The sequence below is a fragment of the Oncorhynchus tshawytscha genome, linkage group LG02 (genome assembly GCF_018296145.1).
Source record: "Oncorhynchus tshawytscha isolate Ot180627B linkage group LG02, Otsh_v2.0, whole genome shotgun sequence".
Lineage (NCBI taxonomy): Eukaryota > Metazoa > Chordata > Actinopteri > Salmoniformes > Salmonidae > Oncorhynchus > Oncorhynchus tshawytscha.
Genome location: NC_056430.1, coordinates 18,769,140 through 18,787,190, shown reverse-complemented (window position 1 = coordinate 18,787,190; position 18,051 = coordinate 18,769,140). Strand labels below are relative to the sequence as shown.

General features: G+C 41.0%; 1 protein-coding gene across 7 annotated transcripts in view; it reads right to left on the bottom strand.

Moving 5' to 3' along the window:
* Positions 1-18,051, bottom strand: part of LOC112220232 (forkhead box protein P1-B) — a 234,303-nt gene that overhangs the window by 137,368 nt on the left and 78,884 nt on the right. Inside the window, exon 1 of one of the 7 annotated variants that reach the window (XM_024381967.2) lies at positions 3,811-4,013. The exons of the other annotated variants lie outside the window; for them this stretch is intronic. The gene's annotated coding sequence lies outside the window, so the exon portion shown is untranslated. Of the gene's footprint in view, positions 1-3,810; positions 4,014-18,051 lie in introns of those variants that run through there. 7 annotated transcript variants of the gene reach the window in all.

The window sequence follows — 18,051 nt, the reverse complement described above, 5'->3', positions numbered from 1 at the left end:
TCTGTGATGTAATAATAAACACACTGCCTTATTGTTGCCTCTGTGATGTAATAATAAACACACTGTATTTCATGATAAATGCAAAACATACATCAGCATTGTGTTTTTAATTCTTGGTTGGGACTATTTTAGAGGCCGCAGGATCGCATGTTCAAAAAAGGAATGAATACCCCTCCACTGAAACGCACACAATCCCCAAAAAAGGCCCAACATCCACTCCGGGTGGCTCTTCAACCCTTCTAATGGACAGACTCTCCACTCTCTTCATACCATTCTGACAGAAAAGAAGAGTTCATGAATATTTACCACAAAGTAAAGTTATTCCATTAATTACTCTGAGCCTGCTTAAAACGATATCTGTGACTACTTCTGTGGTAGGTCATGAATGAACTTTCACACGCCATTACCAATGTGAATTAATGCCCAACTCCATGGCTGTCTGTCAATAGAACAGTTTCCTCACTCACTGTCTTTAAGCCTATCAGCATGTTTCGATCACTTAGTGACGCTAGCTGCATCATCCTACACAGATCTGTTTATTTATCATACCATGAACTAGACAGCAAATAAAATCAAAGTTTATTTGTCACGTGCGCCGAATACAACAGGTGTAGACCTTACAGTGAAATGCTTACTTACAAGCCCTAACCAACAGTGCAATTTTTAAGTAAAAAAATAGGTATTAGGTAAACAATAGATAAGTAAGGGGGGAAAAAAGAAAAACAGTAAAATGACAGTGAAAATAACAGTAGAGAGGCTGTATACAGGTGGTACCGGCACGGAGTCAAAGTGTGGGGGCACTGGTTAGTCGGGCGAATTGTACATGTAAGTATAGTTAAAGTGACTATGGATAGATGATAAACAGAAAGGAGCAGCAGCATGAAAGAGGGGTTGGTGGAACACAATGCAAATAGTAATTCAGGAGTCTTATGGCTTGGGGTTAAAAGCTGTTGAGAAGCCTTTTGGTCCTAAACTTGGCGCTCCGGTACCGCTTACCATGCGGTAGCAGAGAGAACAGTCTATGACTAGGGTGGCTGGGGTCTTTAACAATTTTTAGGGCCTTCCTCTGACACCGCCTGGTGTAGAGGTCCTGGATGGCAGGCAGCTTAGCCCTAGTGATGTACTGGGCCTTACGCACTACCCTTTGTAGTGCTTTGCAGTCGGAGGCCGAGCAGTTGCCGTACCAGGCAGTGATGCAACCAGATGTTCTCGATGTTGCAGCTGTAGAACCTTTTGAGGATCTGAGGACCCATGCCACATCTTGTCAGTTTCCTGAGGTGGAATAGGTTTTGTCGTGCCCTCTTCATGACTGTATTGGTGTGTTTGGACCATTCTAGTTTCTTGTTTGTCCCTATAAGCTAACTCGTTGTTGTATGTGAAAACAAAAAATAGCATTGGTTTGTTTGAACATTCCTCCTGTAAATGGGTGGTGGTCTTGTTTGAACATTCCTCCTGTAAATGGGTGGTGGTCTTGTTTGAACTGTCTTCCTGTAAATGGGTGGTGGTCTTGTTTGAACATTCCTCCTAAAATGGGTGGTGGTCTTGTTTGAACATTCCTCCTGTAAATGGGTGGTGGTCTTGTTTGAACATTCCTCCTGTAAATGGGTGGTGGTCTTGTTTGAACTGTCTTCCTGTAAATGGGTGGTGGTCTTGTTTGAACTGTCTTCCTGTAAATGGGTGGTGGTCTTGTTTGAACATTCCTCCTAAAATGGGTGGTGGTCTTGTTTGAACATTCCTCCTAAAATGGGTGGTGGTCTTGTTTGAACATTCCTCCTGGAAATGGGTGGTGGTCTTGTTTGAACATTCCTCCTAAAATGGGTGGTGGTCTTGTTTGAACATTCCTCCTAAAATGGGTGGTGGTCTTGTTTGAACTGTCTTCCTGTAAATGGGTGGTGGTCTTGTTTGAACATTCCTCCTAAAATGGGTGGTGGTCTTGTTTGAACATTCCTCCTGGAAATGGGTGATGGTCTTGTTTGAACATTCCTCCTAAAATGGGTGGTGGTCTTGTTTGAACATTCCTCCTGTAAATGGGTGGTGGTCTTGTTTGAACATTCCTCCTGAAAATGGGTGGTGGTCTTGTTTGAACATTCCTCCTAAAATGGGTGGTGGTCTTGTTTGAACATTCCTCCTAAAATGGGTGGTGGTCTTGTTTGAACATTCCTCCTGGAAATGGGTGGTGGTCTTGTTTGAACATTCCTCCTAAAATGGGTGGTGGTCTTGTTTGAACATTCCTCCTAAAATGGGTGGTGGTCTTGTTTGAACATTCCTCCTAAAATGGGTGGTGGTCTTGTTTGAACATTCCTCCTGGAAATGGATGCTGGTCTTGTGGATCAATATAAAGAATGTATTAATAATAATAATAATAAGAGGGAGTCCAACAGGATAGGCAGAGTCAGTGATATCTATATTCAGGACATTAGTGTTTGTTTTTAGGGTGTGTGTGTCGAAGATTTCCCAAGTCACTGTCCGTGCTCTGAAACACAGGAAAATCTAAGGCATGACTCATTTTCAAACAAATGCAGCTGTTTATATGTGATTCACTAAAGGACTGACTGAACAGTATTTTTCCTTCATTTCTTTCAAGCTTTATTAAGGCAGACTGATTCAATGAAAACATAACTATGTCTCATGAAAACCGCTTCAAAATATCAAGTGTATTTTCTCTTTCATGGTGGCATTATATTGCACACCCACATAGTCTGTAAACAACAGCACTCAAACAGCACGCAAACAGGCTCAAAACCCACCAATTAAACCCAACTTCGCATTTGGAGGTTTTTTTTGCCTGTAAGCTGTAAAGGCAACAGTGCAGCCTGCTGAATGTCTGCCTGTCTGATCCCTGAGATTCTTTGGACCTGCCCTCATGTATTGCTGAGCTAAGAACAAAGTACACAGAGAGAGCTTTCCGCCTTAATACCAAGGAAGTGGAATTTCACTCCTAACCCTAAACAAACAAGGCAGCACATTTCTTTACACTATTTAAATGTTAACAGAGCTCTTTGAATAGAGCATTCTCTTCCTCTGTATACCCAAATTACTTCACTCTGGCTATACACAGATTCTAATCAACTGATCCATGAAGCAAACATCAGAAAAATAACTTAATTTGGTTTCTCCTACAGTTGAGAACTAATAGCTGGGACAGAGGGAGGCAGAGAGAGAGATAGAGAGGAGGGAGGGAGAGAGAGAACCCTACACACACGGAGAGCACAAAAGGGCTAACCGACAGACAGATTATGCAATGCTATTTTTATGGCCAATTCCTTTCCACCCTGTCAAACAGGAGGACTGTCAATTCTCTCCTGTGATATCACGTTTCCACTCTCCCAAGTCTCTGTGTCCTGCTCCTCCATTCGTCCACCTCAGATCCTGTGTGCTATTAATATCAATAACCCACAGATTCCATTTCCCCGGACAAAGACGGAGGGAAAGAAGGAGAGAGGAACTGATACCCTCACCCATCACAGCAGCACATTCACTCCTTTGCTATCACTCCGTTCTAAACTAGAGAACAGGAGCAGCTCAGCTCGCACACTCAGTTTAGTTTGGTTCACACAATGCAAGTCTCTTCTATGAGATCAGCAGAGGACTGCTGGCCAGGCAGCCCTTAGTCTGTCAGAAGCCTTCAATCCAAACCCTGGACCTCTAGAATAACTTCAGCTCTTCAGAGGAACGCATCTTTCTACCTACGGCACAGTTCTTTGCATCCCTTACAGAACAAACCCACAATACAGACACTTGCAACATGAACCCATACAAGGCCAGGGAAGAGAAGGAGAAAAAGTACAATTAAAATCTTTACTGACTTACCCATGAACCGTGAGCCTGAGTTTCATTACATTACTGAAACATGAATGTAGATTCCCCAAGGTTTAACAAGACTTCTACAATCCACTTCTCAAACAGAAGAAAAGCCTGTCAGTGCTAGTAGCAGTAAAAGCAGTAGTTGTAGTGTGAGAGAGCTGAAGAGATCCCTGACTGCAGTGTTCAGAGGAACTGGAGGTATGTGGTCTAAACACAACAAAAGCCAGAGCCTTGCTCTAGATTAAATATGCAGGAAGAGGTCCCTTTGCATAAACACAAACACTCAGCAAATGAAGGACTGGCACAGACCAGGCAGAGCAGAGCAGGCGCCTGCTGAGAGCCATACCTGTCCTCTGCCCATTTAATTAGACAAGAGCAAGCAGAACAAATGAACAAACACCAGAACTGTCACACAACCAGTCCAGAACAAAAAAGCTACTGAGTTTGTCCTCAGTAGAGTGCTCAAAGTTGGTAAAGACACATGCCAACTTCAAACACATTACTTTTGTTGTAGGACTTTTAAAAATTCAACTTGTTTCTATCAGTTGTTTTTAATACATAAATATCAAATACCTCATCTTCAACTTTTAAAATATACATTTCAGCTACTCGCTTAACTTGTGCAAGCAAATGTGACATACTATATCACATATAGGACATTCTAAAGGATAGATCCATTACCTAAAACGGTATAGTGTAATTAAAATAAAAAAATGTAATTAAAGTAGGTCATGTTTGGGTATGAATATTCCTTTCAATATCCAGTAAAAGTATCCTACTGCTACTACTTATCATGCCTTCAGTCATCCGCCTCTCTGCTCCTTGCTGCACTCCTATGGACATCCCCTAATGGATGAATAGAAAATAAAGGCTGAGTCTCTAAAGCCAGGGAAAAAACGGATACGATTTAGAACAGCCACAATTGTCCAGCACTTACAGTCTACAGACCCTTTCTCATTTTTGCTCCCTCTCTCTCTCTCTCTCTCTCTCTCTCTCCTTCCCTCTCCCTCTATCGCTCTCTCTCTCCCTCCCTTTAACTATCTGTCTCTTTATCCCCAACTCTCGGGATATGAATTCAGAAACTCATAACGGTGCAAGACTCCTGGAGTTCTGCCTGAATCTGCCAGGCTTCATGACTAAAACTTCAAGTGAACCAAAGAGAAAGGGAGACGATGCCCAAAGAAAATCTTGAGACCCAGCTTTAGATGCTGAGTGATATACTGATGCCCACTCAAAGATTTCATTGCATGTGCCCCTCTCTAAATTAGAAGGGGGAGAAGTAGAAATGGAGGAAGAGGGGTGCAGACACCAGGCTAGGGAGGGAGTAAGGGGGAGAGAGGGCAGGGAGAGGAGGGCCAGAGAGAAGGAGAGAGAGAAGGAGAGAGAGAAGGAGAGAGCCGCAGAGAGCAGAAATGAGACCTCTGGAAAATAAACAGGGTATAGAGTTTCAAAGGCAGGGGGACACAGGCATTCCATTGTTCAAGCCAATTATCAGTGGAAAACAATAACAACAGATGGATCAAGAGCGGCCAACTTATGCTGGAGCACCCCGGCGCTGGAGAACAGATGATGAAATGTGAGAGTGGTGTCGGGGGAGGAGGGACTGCCCTGCCGCCGAATCGCCCAGCTCAGCTCCACACCAGATGTGAACTTCTACAAGGACAGTTAAATATGTGCTCTGTGGTCGCCACTTGTGCTACATGGCTCAGACATACCAAACAGTGGCTAGTCCACACTTCACTTCCATTCATTTCAAAAGAGATGTCTCCTTGGGCTGTTAGAAGGGAAATTATACATGTGGCACCTGTGTTTCTTCAGAAGTAAATTCAAACCTGTGCATTTGATTTATATTTAATGCATACAGATGTAAAATCTTAATTTGATTAATATTTTGTTGCTGAGAAAGAATTTTCCTGCACCGCAGGAAATGCAGATGAGCTTCGTGATTTATATAAATTCACTGAAAACCCACACTAACACATATTAACAGTATGGCACTTTTCATTAGGGACTTTTTTGTTCAGATAGCTACAGATCCAAGCAACATTGTGGACTAAACGTTCAAATCCTGTTGCTGCAGGATTATTTTGCTGTGACAATATAGGTCATTTTTGGCTACTTTCAGGTAGACCTTGTTAGATGGGCATTAGGGACCAGTGGGTGAGGTATTTTGCCCTTGTATATTTTGCACTGTGTTACTGTGTCCATTCAGCACACATCCCAGAAGACATTGCGATGTTTTCATTTGATGTTGTTTTCCCCTTTACCTGCATGCACCTATAATGGTCAGATTCTACCAGACACCAGCATTGGTGAGTGAGAGAGAGACCTCATTGTTTCTGGCTTCAGCGAGAAATCCCTCATATCAGTCCTAGACTGACAGGCGAGGGGAAGGGGGTGGGGGGACTCCAACCTTAAAACAAAACCAATTCTCAATGTGGCTCGTCAAGGGTGGGACATGTCTGCAGATAGTAGCACAAATGATCTGCCCTTCCTTTTAGAAGAAGAGAGGTTTTTGTTTCATTAACTTAAGACTAAAGCATAATTATCTCCCTATAGACCTTAATCACCAGCAAAGGGATAATAGAACAGAAAGCCGTTTCCAGTTCGGTCACTCATGGGTTTTTTTCTACTCCCGTTTCCTTTAGATGAGAGTATCAAATAATGGCAACCGATCGTATTGCAAGGGCAAAATCCCCCTTTCAAATATCTCTGTTGTGGAGCATGAAAGACAAAATTGTTATCTGGTTAAAATGTTCAACTTTGCTGTAAAATGGGTTCACTTGGTTCAATACTATATCTCTGGCCTGTCTTTATCTGGTCTGTCTGTCTGTTCACAGAGCTAGATGTTAGGGGGCAGAGGAAGAGGGGCCCGGGGGGATGAGCCTACTGTCTTCTGTCTCTTCAGAGGGGGAGATCACTGGAGAGTGAATGTAATTATCCACGTTTGAAATAAAATCAGGTTGAGCACAAACAGACCGGTTTATAATCATATATAATTTTTTTAACGACTTAACAGTGCTTGAAGGTGCTTGTAATACTATCCCCCAAATGGAGGATACCTCAAGGATTTCACAGAAGGACAAAATCTAGAAACTTTGCCTAGATTTAATTAGCTTATAAAAAAATATTGCCATTAGCAAATCTCATCGAAGGGGTTGAGGCGTTTGCCTGAAAAACATCTTCTTTTTTGGTACGGAGTGAAGACAAAGGTTTTTTTAGACAGAAAGTGGAGGGCAAGCATCCGTTTTGTGCACTGACACCGAGGTCGAGTTAATTAGACTATTGTCATTTTAATCAGGACAGCTCGGCGGCCATCCCTTTCTGAATGAACCGGTGGACTTTAAACGGCTGGGGGATGTCTGTGTGTGCATGTATGCATGGGGCCCGAGGTCTCACACAACACAGCACACAGCACAGTGCCATGGGTTATGGAGTACAGTTCTGCTGCTTCTCTCACAGGCTTAGAACATTAATGAGCCGGAGACACACCAAGGAAACACAGACACCCGAAGTATCACCAGAGGAAACTACACACCTTTGCTCTGCTCATGTCTCAGATCATTTGAAAATAATTTAAATATCAAATATTTGAAATAATTTACTTCTCCCTGGCTATCAGATTTTGAATAATGAGTCTATCATGTCATCTTTCTTATGGACTCAACTGACATTAACATTTAAAACATCATTAATGTAAACACATTTTAAGGTGCTTATCACTATGGTTACAGAAATGGATTTTTTTTCTTCTGATTTCCATATTTTATTTATACAATGGGGCAATTGTAAGAACACACTAAAGACATTAAAAAATGTAATCTTTGATAACAAGTTGAAAACTTGTTATCAAAAAGAAGAAAGAAGTAGATAAATCAAAACAGATTATATTCACTGCAAATACTTTATAACTTTTAAAAAAACAACAAGAGCACTGTTCAACCAAATACTCTCAGTTGAACTAGTTGGGTGTCTCAGACAAGCAGGGGTTGCAGGGGTTAAAAGAACAGTGAACAATGCATCTCATTGGGGCTCTACCTGCCAATCAGAGAGTTGAAAGTAGGCCCTAAACAGGGCTCCAAGTATCTCTGCAATGTTCCTCTCCTGCCCTCTGACTGATCTGGAGTCCGCTGCAGACAGTTGAGATGTGACAGATCACATGCAGACGAAGCTCATCAAGTCCCCCCACCTGCCATTACCTGAGGCCCTGAGCTGCACCCACCCATGACACTGGTCAGACAGGAAGCACACAAGACAGCCAACTAAACATAGTTATTCCCTATGAACTGACCCTAGAGGGAGATCTAGAGAAATCCCCATGAGGTCAGTCAGTCCCCCCTGCAAACTTGACTTTGACAAACTTGAAAAACTCTTCTGTGTCTGTTTATGATTATGTTAATAGGTCTCTAACTTCATCGTTTTTAACATCGATCATTAATATTTTAGAGAATGTTAAAATTAATTTGATCATATATTAACTTCATTCAATAATTTAACACATACAAATGAATAATTCAATAAAAATAATGATCAAAAATGTTGAAGAGGAAACCAAAGAGAGACATCCAATAGCTTAATGTGGAGATATTTAACTGGAAAGGTTCACACTACTATAAAGCCTTTGGGTAGTTTACAGAGTGTGAATGGCTATCAAAGTCCAGTCTAACTTGCTTTTCTTAATGACTATGTGATGTTGCTACAGAAGAAGTTTACCCTGAAAACACTCTACCATCCACAAAAAAATTATCAAATCGCCTAATTACTGTACCTGGGAGAAAATGTCCCAATTTAAACCGCTACTTGAAATCTGTAATCCAAACATGTCTGCTGGAGGGATTGACCACAGCAATTGAGAACAACAGGTTGTTCTGTTCACCGAGGTGAACATGTAGAGATAAAGGAAAAGACACAAGCTGTAAAGCCATGCTCCGGTAACAGCTCTCTGTTCCCAAAGTTCTTTCGTGAGAGATTTACAGGGATTAGATGAAGAAATGAAGGCCTAATCTTTATTTGACAGGCTAGCCAATCTCTGGCTGACTGGTCACTCTTCACTGTGTAGACCAGGCCTCTTTCAGCTCTCAGCTCTCAGGTCTCAGCTCTCAGCTTTCAGCTCTCAGCTCTCAGCTCTCAGCTTTCAGCTCTCAGCTCTCAGCTTTCAGCTCTCAGCTCTCAGCTCTCAGCTCTCAGGTCTAGCACCAGCAATAAAGCGCCTTCACAGAGTTCCACACATCTCAGTCCTGTTTAAAACCACATTTAGGCTGATCATACAAATGTATGACAGTATGAGCTCTCAATCCCATTATCATAGAGAATCATTCAATGTCATTTTGGGGTGAGCAATGTGCACAAGCCTAATGCAACAGATAAAAGAATAGCAACTCTCCAAATGGTACTCCATATATGGTCGCAGTCATAACGGTGTACTATGGTTAACATCCTGGTGGCTATTTTTGTAATTTTTTTCAATGTAATTACATGCGTGTCTGCAGTACCTGATTGGAAATATAGAACCAATTTCCATGTGCTGTTTAATGACAGATGGAAAGAGATATTTCATGGAGATGTATAGTTAAGAGCGATAACCAATTAATCAAAGTGCCGGACAATGACACTGGCTAAATTTAAACACAGGAGAAAAAGTGTCAGACGGCAGCCCCTTCCCTTAAATTATTCATTACTGCCTGTTATTACGTAGCATATAGAATTTTAAATCGCTGATTCTACTTAATTACAGTTTGCGTTTATACTTGCTACAGATGTCACAGCTTGCGGTGGCAATCTTTCACAATGTTTAACCCTGTCAAATAGTGGAGGGGTCCTATCCCCCCTCCGCATCCACCCCTCCCACTCCGTCTGTCTTCCCAATGCCTGACCTACAGGCACATTCCCACGCTAACAGAGGAGAGGAGGTGGAGGAGGAGGAGAGAAGGGCTGCTTGTTCGGTGTAACATATATTTCTAAGAAAAAGGCAGATTGAGTGGTGTATTCAAACAAACATCTACAGTTGGGACACAATAGCATCTATTATGCTGGAACTCAAAGAGTAATGATGATGCTCCGTCCAAAAAATGTCTCTCACTGTGGAATTGAGTTCATACTAGCCAGGCATTCAAGGATATTGGATCCTTTGGATAAATAGGAAGAATGTGAAAGGTTTCCAAAGTTGGCATTTCAGGCATTGAATTATGTCATGAGAGAATGCTGAATTACTGTACACATTTTTGCTATTAAAAACAAGTACATCATGTACAGTACATGCACATCAACACTGTACTTCCATTTGCCTACAACAGGAAGACAAAAGGTTTGTTTGTGTGCCACTCACTAAATTCCCGTTTCTCTTTAGCAAGTATCTCTGTTCACCAAACAGCTGTATGCAAATAGTTAGTCATGCAGCATTCAATTGTTTTGTATTAATATTTGAATATTGAAATAACACAATTCAGATCTAGATATTCCATTTCAATTTCCATATACGTGAACTGGAGTTGCACATCAACAGATTAATTCGTCACAACAATGCCGTTTTTGTAAAGTCAGAAATATTGTTGTTTTTCCTTTTATTATTTGACATGATTACATTCCTGTAACATAGCTCTATTACCTAAAAGCAAGTTACCCCTGATTCCTAACTGCAGCCTATATCGCAGAGATAGAACTGTCTGTATTACCCACGTTCATGCCACTTAACCAAATTGGAATTGCCGATAATACTATATTTACATAGCTGTGTTGGCTAGATGTGATTATGATCATAAAAATGTCTCCCCATGCTATGACAGAAAGTTTAGCAGCAGTGAGTGAGTGAGGCTGAAGGACATAACAATAAGTTAGCACAGGTTACAACAGAGCCAAGGAAAATAGCTCAATTATACACATGGGCTGAGTTTACACAGGCAGCCCAATTCTGATATTTTTCCACGAATTTACCAATCACATCAGATCTTTTCACATATCAGAATTGGGCTGCCTGTATAAATGCAGCCATGGAGCTCCAGCATCATGTGGCTTTCCTGTGGTAAACAGATGCAGGGTGACTCTCTACCCTGCATCTGTTCACTTGTTGAGACAAAGTATTCCTGTTGCTCACCCTCACTAACTCAAGCCCACACAATTTACTTACAAGGCCGAACAGATCAGAAGATTAAACTGCAGAGGATATTATTAAGGTTGTCCCTCATATCACCAACATTTGCTACAGTTTTACAGCCAGTCAAACAGACAAAATGGTTTTGCATACACTAAGGATGATAGGATGAGTCTATAGTGTGGCTTAGGTTTCTTCCTCTCAGAGAGCCAGACTCTTCTCTGTCTCTGATATAAGCTCATCCATTTACTAAATACATAACCTGAAAACCATAAACTGGGGAAGGCCATATTACAGTACTAAGTAGTAAACAAGTACACAAAACAAAATGTACCCTATTTCATGATGTTATAGTCAATCAAATCACTCTGTGCTCAACATAGAGCACTCTGTTATCTCACTGTGGCTGTGTGTGTCTGTGAGGGCCTTTGAGAGCATACAGTACGGTCTATCTGATCAGAGCTCCAGTCCAGACCTCAGATGTCAGAGTGACTGGGAGGCAGCGTCAGAGAGAGGCCCAGTAACCAGGACTGTCCTGTCGTCCCTCAGCTCAGACAGAAAGCTAGGAGCAGCGCTTGCCTGCCTGCCACTGCCAGCAGCACAGTGTTCAGTTCACAGGAGCCGTGTCTGACTGCATGCTCAGCTCAGCTCAGCTCAGGATGGCTTGTTGATTCCAGGCAGTGTGACACATCTGTTGCTTGTCACATCATGTCGTAGCTTCATGTCTGCAAGCCAGACACAAGCCGAGCAGCAAGTCGCTCCACGCGCCTCATCCTCTCTATGTGTAGACAAACAGAGCTGCAGCACTACAGACAGACAGACAGACAGACAGACAGACAGACAGACAGACAGACAGACAGACAGACAGACAGACAGACAGACAGACAGACAGACAGACAGACAGACAGACAGACAGACAGACAGACAGACAGACAGACAGACAGGCAGGCAGGCAGGCAGGCAGATAGACAGACAGACAGACAGACAGACAGGCAGGCAGGCAGGCAGATAGACAGACAGACAGAGAGTCTGGGCCAAGAACCTGCATGTCCACAGTTTGGAAGGTCAGGAGGTGGGACACATCACTGGCTGTACAACCACTGTCAAATACTCACGTTGAGTCAGTTTATTGTAAGCAACTACTTTGGGTAACATAGTGTTGAAGTGTATGTTCTCAATCATGCAAGGAGTGCTGAAACAATATTCAAAATGTGTATTTCTTAATGGCCATGGAAAAAGGTAATTTAAGGGAAAAAATTATGGAAAGTATTCACTTAACCTAAGACCTCCTCAATATTGCCATACGTTTATATTGAGAATCAATTTCTTTCCCCAATGTCTATAGAAATACTTTAATGCTTTAAATCAAATCACTATCAAGGGTTTATAGGCTTAACAATGCACATTTTCTTGGACAGACATAAATAGTATGAAGTGCTTTAAGTGCCTTTAAAGAAAGTGCCAGAATATATTCCACGTGAGACTTACATTGTAAGCTTAAATACATCAGTGATGACCATTGCTAATTTATTATTGTACCATACATCTATGAAGTACACATCATGCAATATCAGCAGTAATGAAATGACATTGTTTCTCATCACCAGTCACATCAGCCTGCATTTAGTGGGAAGAGCAGCACTAAAGAGGCTGAGAAGTAGTTACTAATGGCACTGTTTCAGAAGCTCTTTCATACATTCATAAGTGCTTCACTTCTGTGTCCTTGTCTTCTCTAATCAATATTCAAAAGTGCCTAGTAATTGCACGTTCTGGATAAATTTACATGCAAAGGATTGTCTGTGTTATATTCATCAAACACTTGTCTGAGACAAAACTGTCAAAGAGCGTTCTTTTATTTTTGTGTTATCTTCTATTTATGTAATTAGTGTTTGTGATACCAAAATGACATTTAGCCTACCTCTCATCCTGAAACACTTTTTATAATAACAAATAATAATTGGCAAATTAGACAAACGTTTGAATTTCCACAAGTATTAAAGACCAAACTGGTTATGTAAATAGCACAAAAGGGGAATATTTAGGTGGCTCATTTACATTATCAGATGACAAAACATTGATTTGTTCCATTCAATATCAACCTGTTTTGCAAACACACAAAACTAGAAACGACAGATCGGGGCTTAATACAACACACAACAGAATACTAGTGATTGAACACCTGATAATATGCCGGAACACCATGTATGCCCTCTCAACCAGCCGCATCAAACCTCAAGATACCTTCAGTATCACAACATATCATCAGCATACCAAAACATATACCTAAAGAATCTGCAACGTTGTAAATATTCTACAACATTGCAAGACTAATGTATTCTGAGGGATCATTTAAGGCCTGCATCCAGAGGATCTCTCTGGCCTTCATTAGCTTCCTCCTGGCATCTATTACCCATTTCAGAGAGAAGATGTGGCATATTACTTGTAAAAAAATATATACGGCAATGTTTGTATGAACCCCTTTCAAACATCCCCTTACACACAACTTTCTTGCAGGTATACCACTTTTATACATACAGTTGAAGTCGGAAGTTTACATATACCTTAGCCAAATACATTTGAACTCAGTTTTTCACAATTCCTGACATTTAATCAGAGTACGTCAGTTAGGATCACCACTTTATTTGAAGAATGTGAAATGTCAGAATAATAGTAGAGAGAATGATGTATTTCAGCTTTTATTTCTTTCATCACATTCCCAGTAGGTCAGAAGTTTACATACACTCAATCAGTATTTGGTAGCATTGCCTTTAAATTGTTTAACTTGGGTCAAACGTTTCGGGTAGCCTTCCACAAGCTTCCCACAATAAGTTGGGTGAATTTTGTCCCTTTCCTCCTGACAGAGCTGGTGGAACTGAGTCAGGTTTGTAAGCCTCCTTGCTCGCACATGCTTTTTCAGTTCTGCCCACAAATGTTCTATAGGATTGAGGTCAGGTTCTGTGATGGCCACTACAATAGCTTGACTTTGCTGTCCAGTCCCTCCTGCAGTAAAGCAGCCCCACAACATGATGAAACCACCACCGTGCTTCACGGTTGGGATGGTGTTCTTCGGCTTACAAGCCTCCCCATTTTTCCTCCAAACATAACAATAGTCATTATGGCCAAACAGTTATATTTTTGTTTCAACAGACCACAGGACATTTCTCCAAAAAGTACAATCTTTGTCCCCATGTGCAGTTGCAGACCGGAGTCTGGCTTTTTTATAGCGATTTTGGAGTAGTGACTTCTTCCTTGCTGAGCGGCCTTTCAGGTTATTTCGATATAGGACTCATTCTACTGTGGATATAGATACTTTTGCACCTGTTTCCTTCAGCATCTTCACAAGGTCCTTTGCTGTTGTTCTGGGATTGACTTGAACTTTTCTCACCAAAGTACGTTCATCTCTAGGAGACAGAACGTGTTTCCTTCCTGAGCGGTATGACGGCTGCGTGGTCCCATGGTGTTTATACTTGTGTACTATTGTTTGTACAGATGAACGTGGTACCTTCAGGCGTTTGGAAATTGCTCCCAAGGATGAACCAGACTTGTGGAGGTCTACAATTCTTTTTCTGAGGTCTTGGCTGATTTCATTTGATTATCCCATGATGTCAAGCAAAGAGGCACTGAGTTTGAAGGTAGGCCTTGAAATACATCCACAGGTACACCTCCAATTGACTCAAATTATGTCAATTAGCCTATCAGAAGCTTCTAAAGCCATGACATCATTTTCTGGAATTTTTCAAGCTGTTTAAAGGCACAGTCAACTTAGTGTATGTAAACTTCTGACCCACTGGAATTGTGATACAGTGAATTATAAGTTAAATAATCTGTCTGTAAACAGTTGTCAGAAAAATTACTTGTATCATGCACAAAGTAGATGTCCTAACCGACTTGCCATAACTATAGTTTGTTAACAAGAAAGTTATGGAGTGGTTGAAAAACAACCTAAGTGTATGTAAACTTCCGACGTCAACTGTATCAGTGGGTAACTGGCAAACTGGGAGGGGTGAGGGGTGTTGTTAAACCATGGAGGCTGTTTACACTTCAATTTAGGGAGGTGTTTAACAATAGAAGTGTTAATGGGTTTACCTGCAGAAAAGCAGTGAACCAGTCACACTGACCTGATACCTGTATTTTGGTTACAGGGTCCGTGAAAATGCAGGAATCATGACTAGGTCTTTAGCTGGCTTTTATTTGTCCTTGTTTTTCAACCCCCTACCCCTTTCAGATATAGAATATAGTACATAAAAGCAGGCATGGTAAAATGTTGGGATTTTGATCTGTGTATGAAATGAATTTATGTGAACAACATGGCTTGCCACACAATCCCCTCATTCCCCAAGACCTGCCCAGCTCATTCCACTGCACATATCACAGGTTGTTATCATTCCAGAGAGAATTCTACATTGGTGAACGCCAGCGCTTTAATTAGATCCACTATTTGATCATTCCACAGCTGGGCTTTATTAAGGGGGAGTTCACAGCACCTCACAATCACCCCCCGACTCCACTGAGGGAAACACAGAGAAGGATATGAGTTCAAATAAACCAGTATATTTCATATAAACCAGTATAGTTCATATAAACCATTATACAATGGGTGGATCTAATCCTGAATGCTGATTGGTTAAAACCACATTCCAGCCGGTTTCTATTCCACAAGTTACCACCGGCTAAATATATGCCATTAAAACGCCTATTTACTCTTATTTTTAAACTTGATCTCCACTATTTATCAACTTGATCTCCACTATAAAAAAGCATCTACACATTATCTCACATCTTTTAGACTAACATTTAGTTTTCAACAGCGGAGATTTGTATAAACCTTGCTGTCTATCTCTCCGACATTTGCAACATTGTTTCAATATTCAAATTCAATCTCCAGCTGTCCCATAGTAATGAACGTGTTGGGAGTCGGGACGAGATAGACAGTCGGGCAGCGTTTCTCAGCCAGTTGAAATCATGAATCAGCTGGCATCATTTTTTATGGATATATAAAAAGAAATGTCAATTGAAAAAAGGTAACACGAAACGAAGTGCAGCTAGTTTGCAGTCTTTCCAGCTGCAGTTTTAAGTGATTGCGATAACTGTGTTGTTAGCTAGCTCCTCTGAACAACAGTGTCCTGATAAGTGAGCAAATGTTCTATGCCAGGCAAATTATGCCTCGTTCGCTCATTGTTATGGATGTATCCAAATAAATGTTACTAGAAAACCATTGAAACAAATGCAAATGCAGCTACTTTGCTGTTAGTCTGGCTGCACTTTTTGACGTGACCGCAAGTTAGCCGTAGTTGACTAGCTAGCAAGCAAGGGATAATTATGTTACCAGCCAGTATGGTAAAGAACATTTAGAACGAATGACTGCTTGCATCCATAGATACAGAACAAAAAGACTGAATGACTGGGTCGCGTCTCTAGCAACCGAACTGATCAACAAGCCAGCTTGGGTATTAACCTTACATTTGTGTCGGAACTATATCTTGTGGAAGGATGAAATAGTATGAATAAATTCATGAAAATAAAGTTTTAATGAAAATATGTCAATCATTATTTGAATATGCTGGTAACCCATTGTACAAAAGTGTAATGCCCTCGAAACCGGTGTTTGGAGGATATATTGGCACCAAACACCGGCTTCTCTGGCATTATCACTTAATTATAGCGTTGCTGCACAGCTACTTTCATTTCTCCAGAGATGTTCGATCAGGTTCAAGTCCGGGCTGTGGCTGAGCCACTCAAGGACATTCAGAGTCTTGTCCCAAAGCCACTCATGCATTTTCTTGGCTGTGGGATTAGGGTATTTCTCAAGTTGGAAGGTGAACCTTTGCCCCATTCAAGGTCCTGAGCACTCTGGATCAGGTTTTCATCAAGGATCTCTCTGTACTTTGCTGCGTTCATCTTTCCCTCGATCCTGACTAGTCTCCCAGGCTCTGCTGCTGGAAAACATTGCCACAGCATGATGCTGCCACCACCATGCTTCACAGTAGGGATGGTGCCAGGTTTCCTCCAGACATGACACTTGGCATCCAGGCCAAAGAGTTCAATCTTGGTTTCATTAGACCAGATAATCTTGTTTCTCATGGTCCGAGAGTCTATTATGTGCCTTAGGCTGTAATGTACCTTTTACTGAGGAGTGGCAGACCACTCTACCATAAAGGCCTGATTTGTGGAGTGCTGCAGAGATGAGTGTCCTACTGGAAGGTTCTCCCATCTCCACAGAGGAACTCTGGAGCTCTGTCAGTGACTATCGGGTTCTTGGTCACCTAGTTCATATAGACCAGTATAGTTCATATAAACCAGTATAGTTCATAGCTCATATAAACCAGTATAGCTCATATAAACCAGTATAGCTCATATAAACCAGTATAGTTCATATAAACCAGTATAGTTCATAGTTCATGTAAACCAGTATAGTTCATAGAAACCAGTATAGTTCATATAAACCAGTATAGCTAATATAAACCAGTATAGTTCATAGAAACCAGTATAGTTTAGATAAACCAGTTTAGTTCATAGTTCATAGAAACCAGTATAGTTCATAGAAACCAGTATAGTTCATTTAAACCAGTATAGTTCATAAAAATCAGTATAGCTCATATAAATCAGTATAGCTCATATAAACCAGTATAGCTCATATAAACTAGTATAGCTCATATAAACCAGTATAGTTCATATAAACCAGTATAGTTCATAGTTCATGTAAACCAGTATAGTTCATAGAAACCAGTATAGTTCATATAAACCAGTATAGCTAATATAAACCAGTATAGTTCATAGAAACCAGTATAGTTTAGATAAACCAGTTTAGTTCATAGTTCATAAAAACCAGTATATTTCATAGAAACCAGTATAGTTCATAGAAACCAGTATAGTTCATAAAAAACAGTATAGCTCATATAAATCAGTATAGTTCTGCCCAGTAGTGAGCGACATTAACTGGGTCTAGAAGAGCTATCCAGTGCTCTTAACTAATGTCTGATACCCTAATTCAACAACAACACTATCAAGCCCAATGGGAGACAAACTGTTAAATCAAATGCATAGCGACTGAGGATCATGTCCATATGGTCACAGAATACAACCTGACAAATATCAAACCAAAACAGACAGAGACTGAACAGATACATGTAACCTACAACATGTCTTGTCAAGGTCAAAAT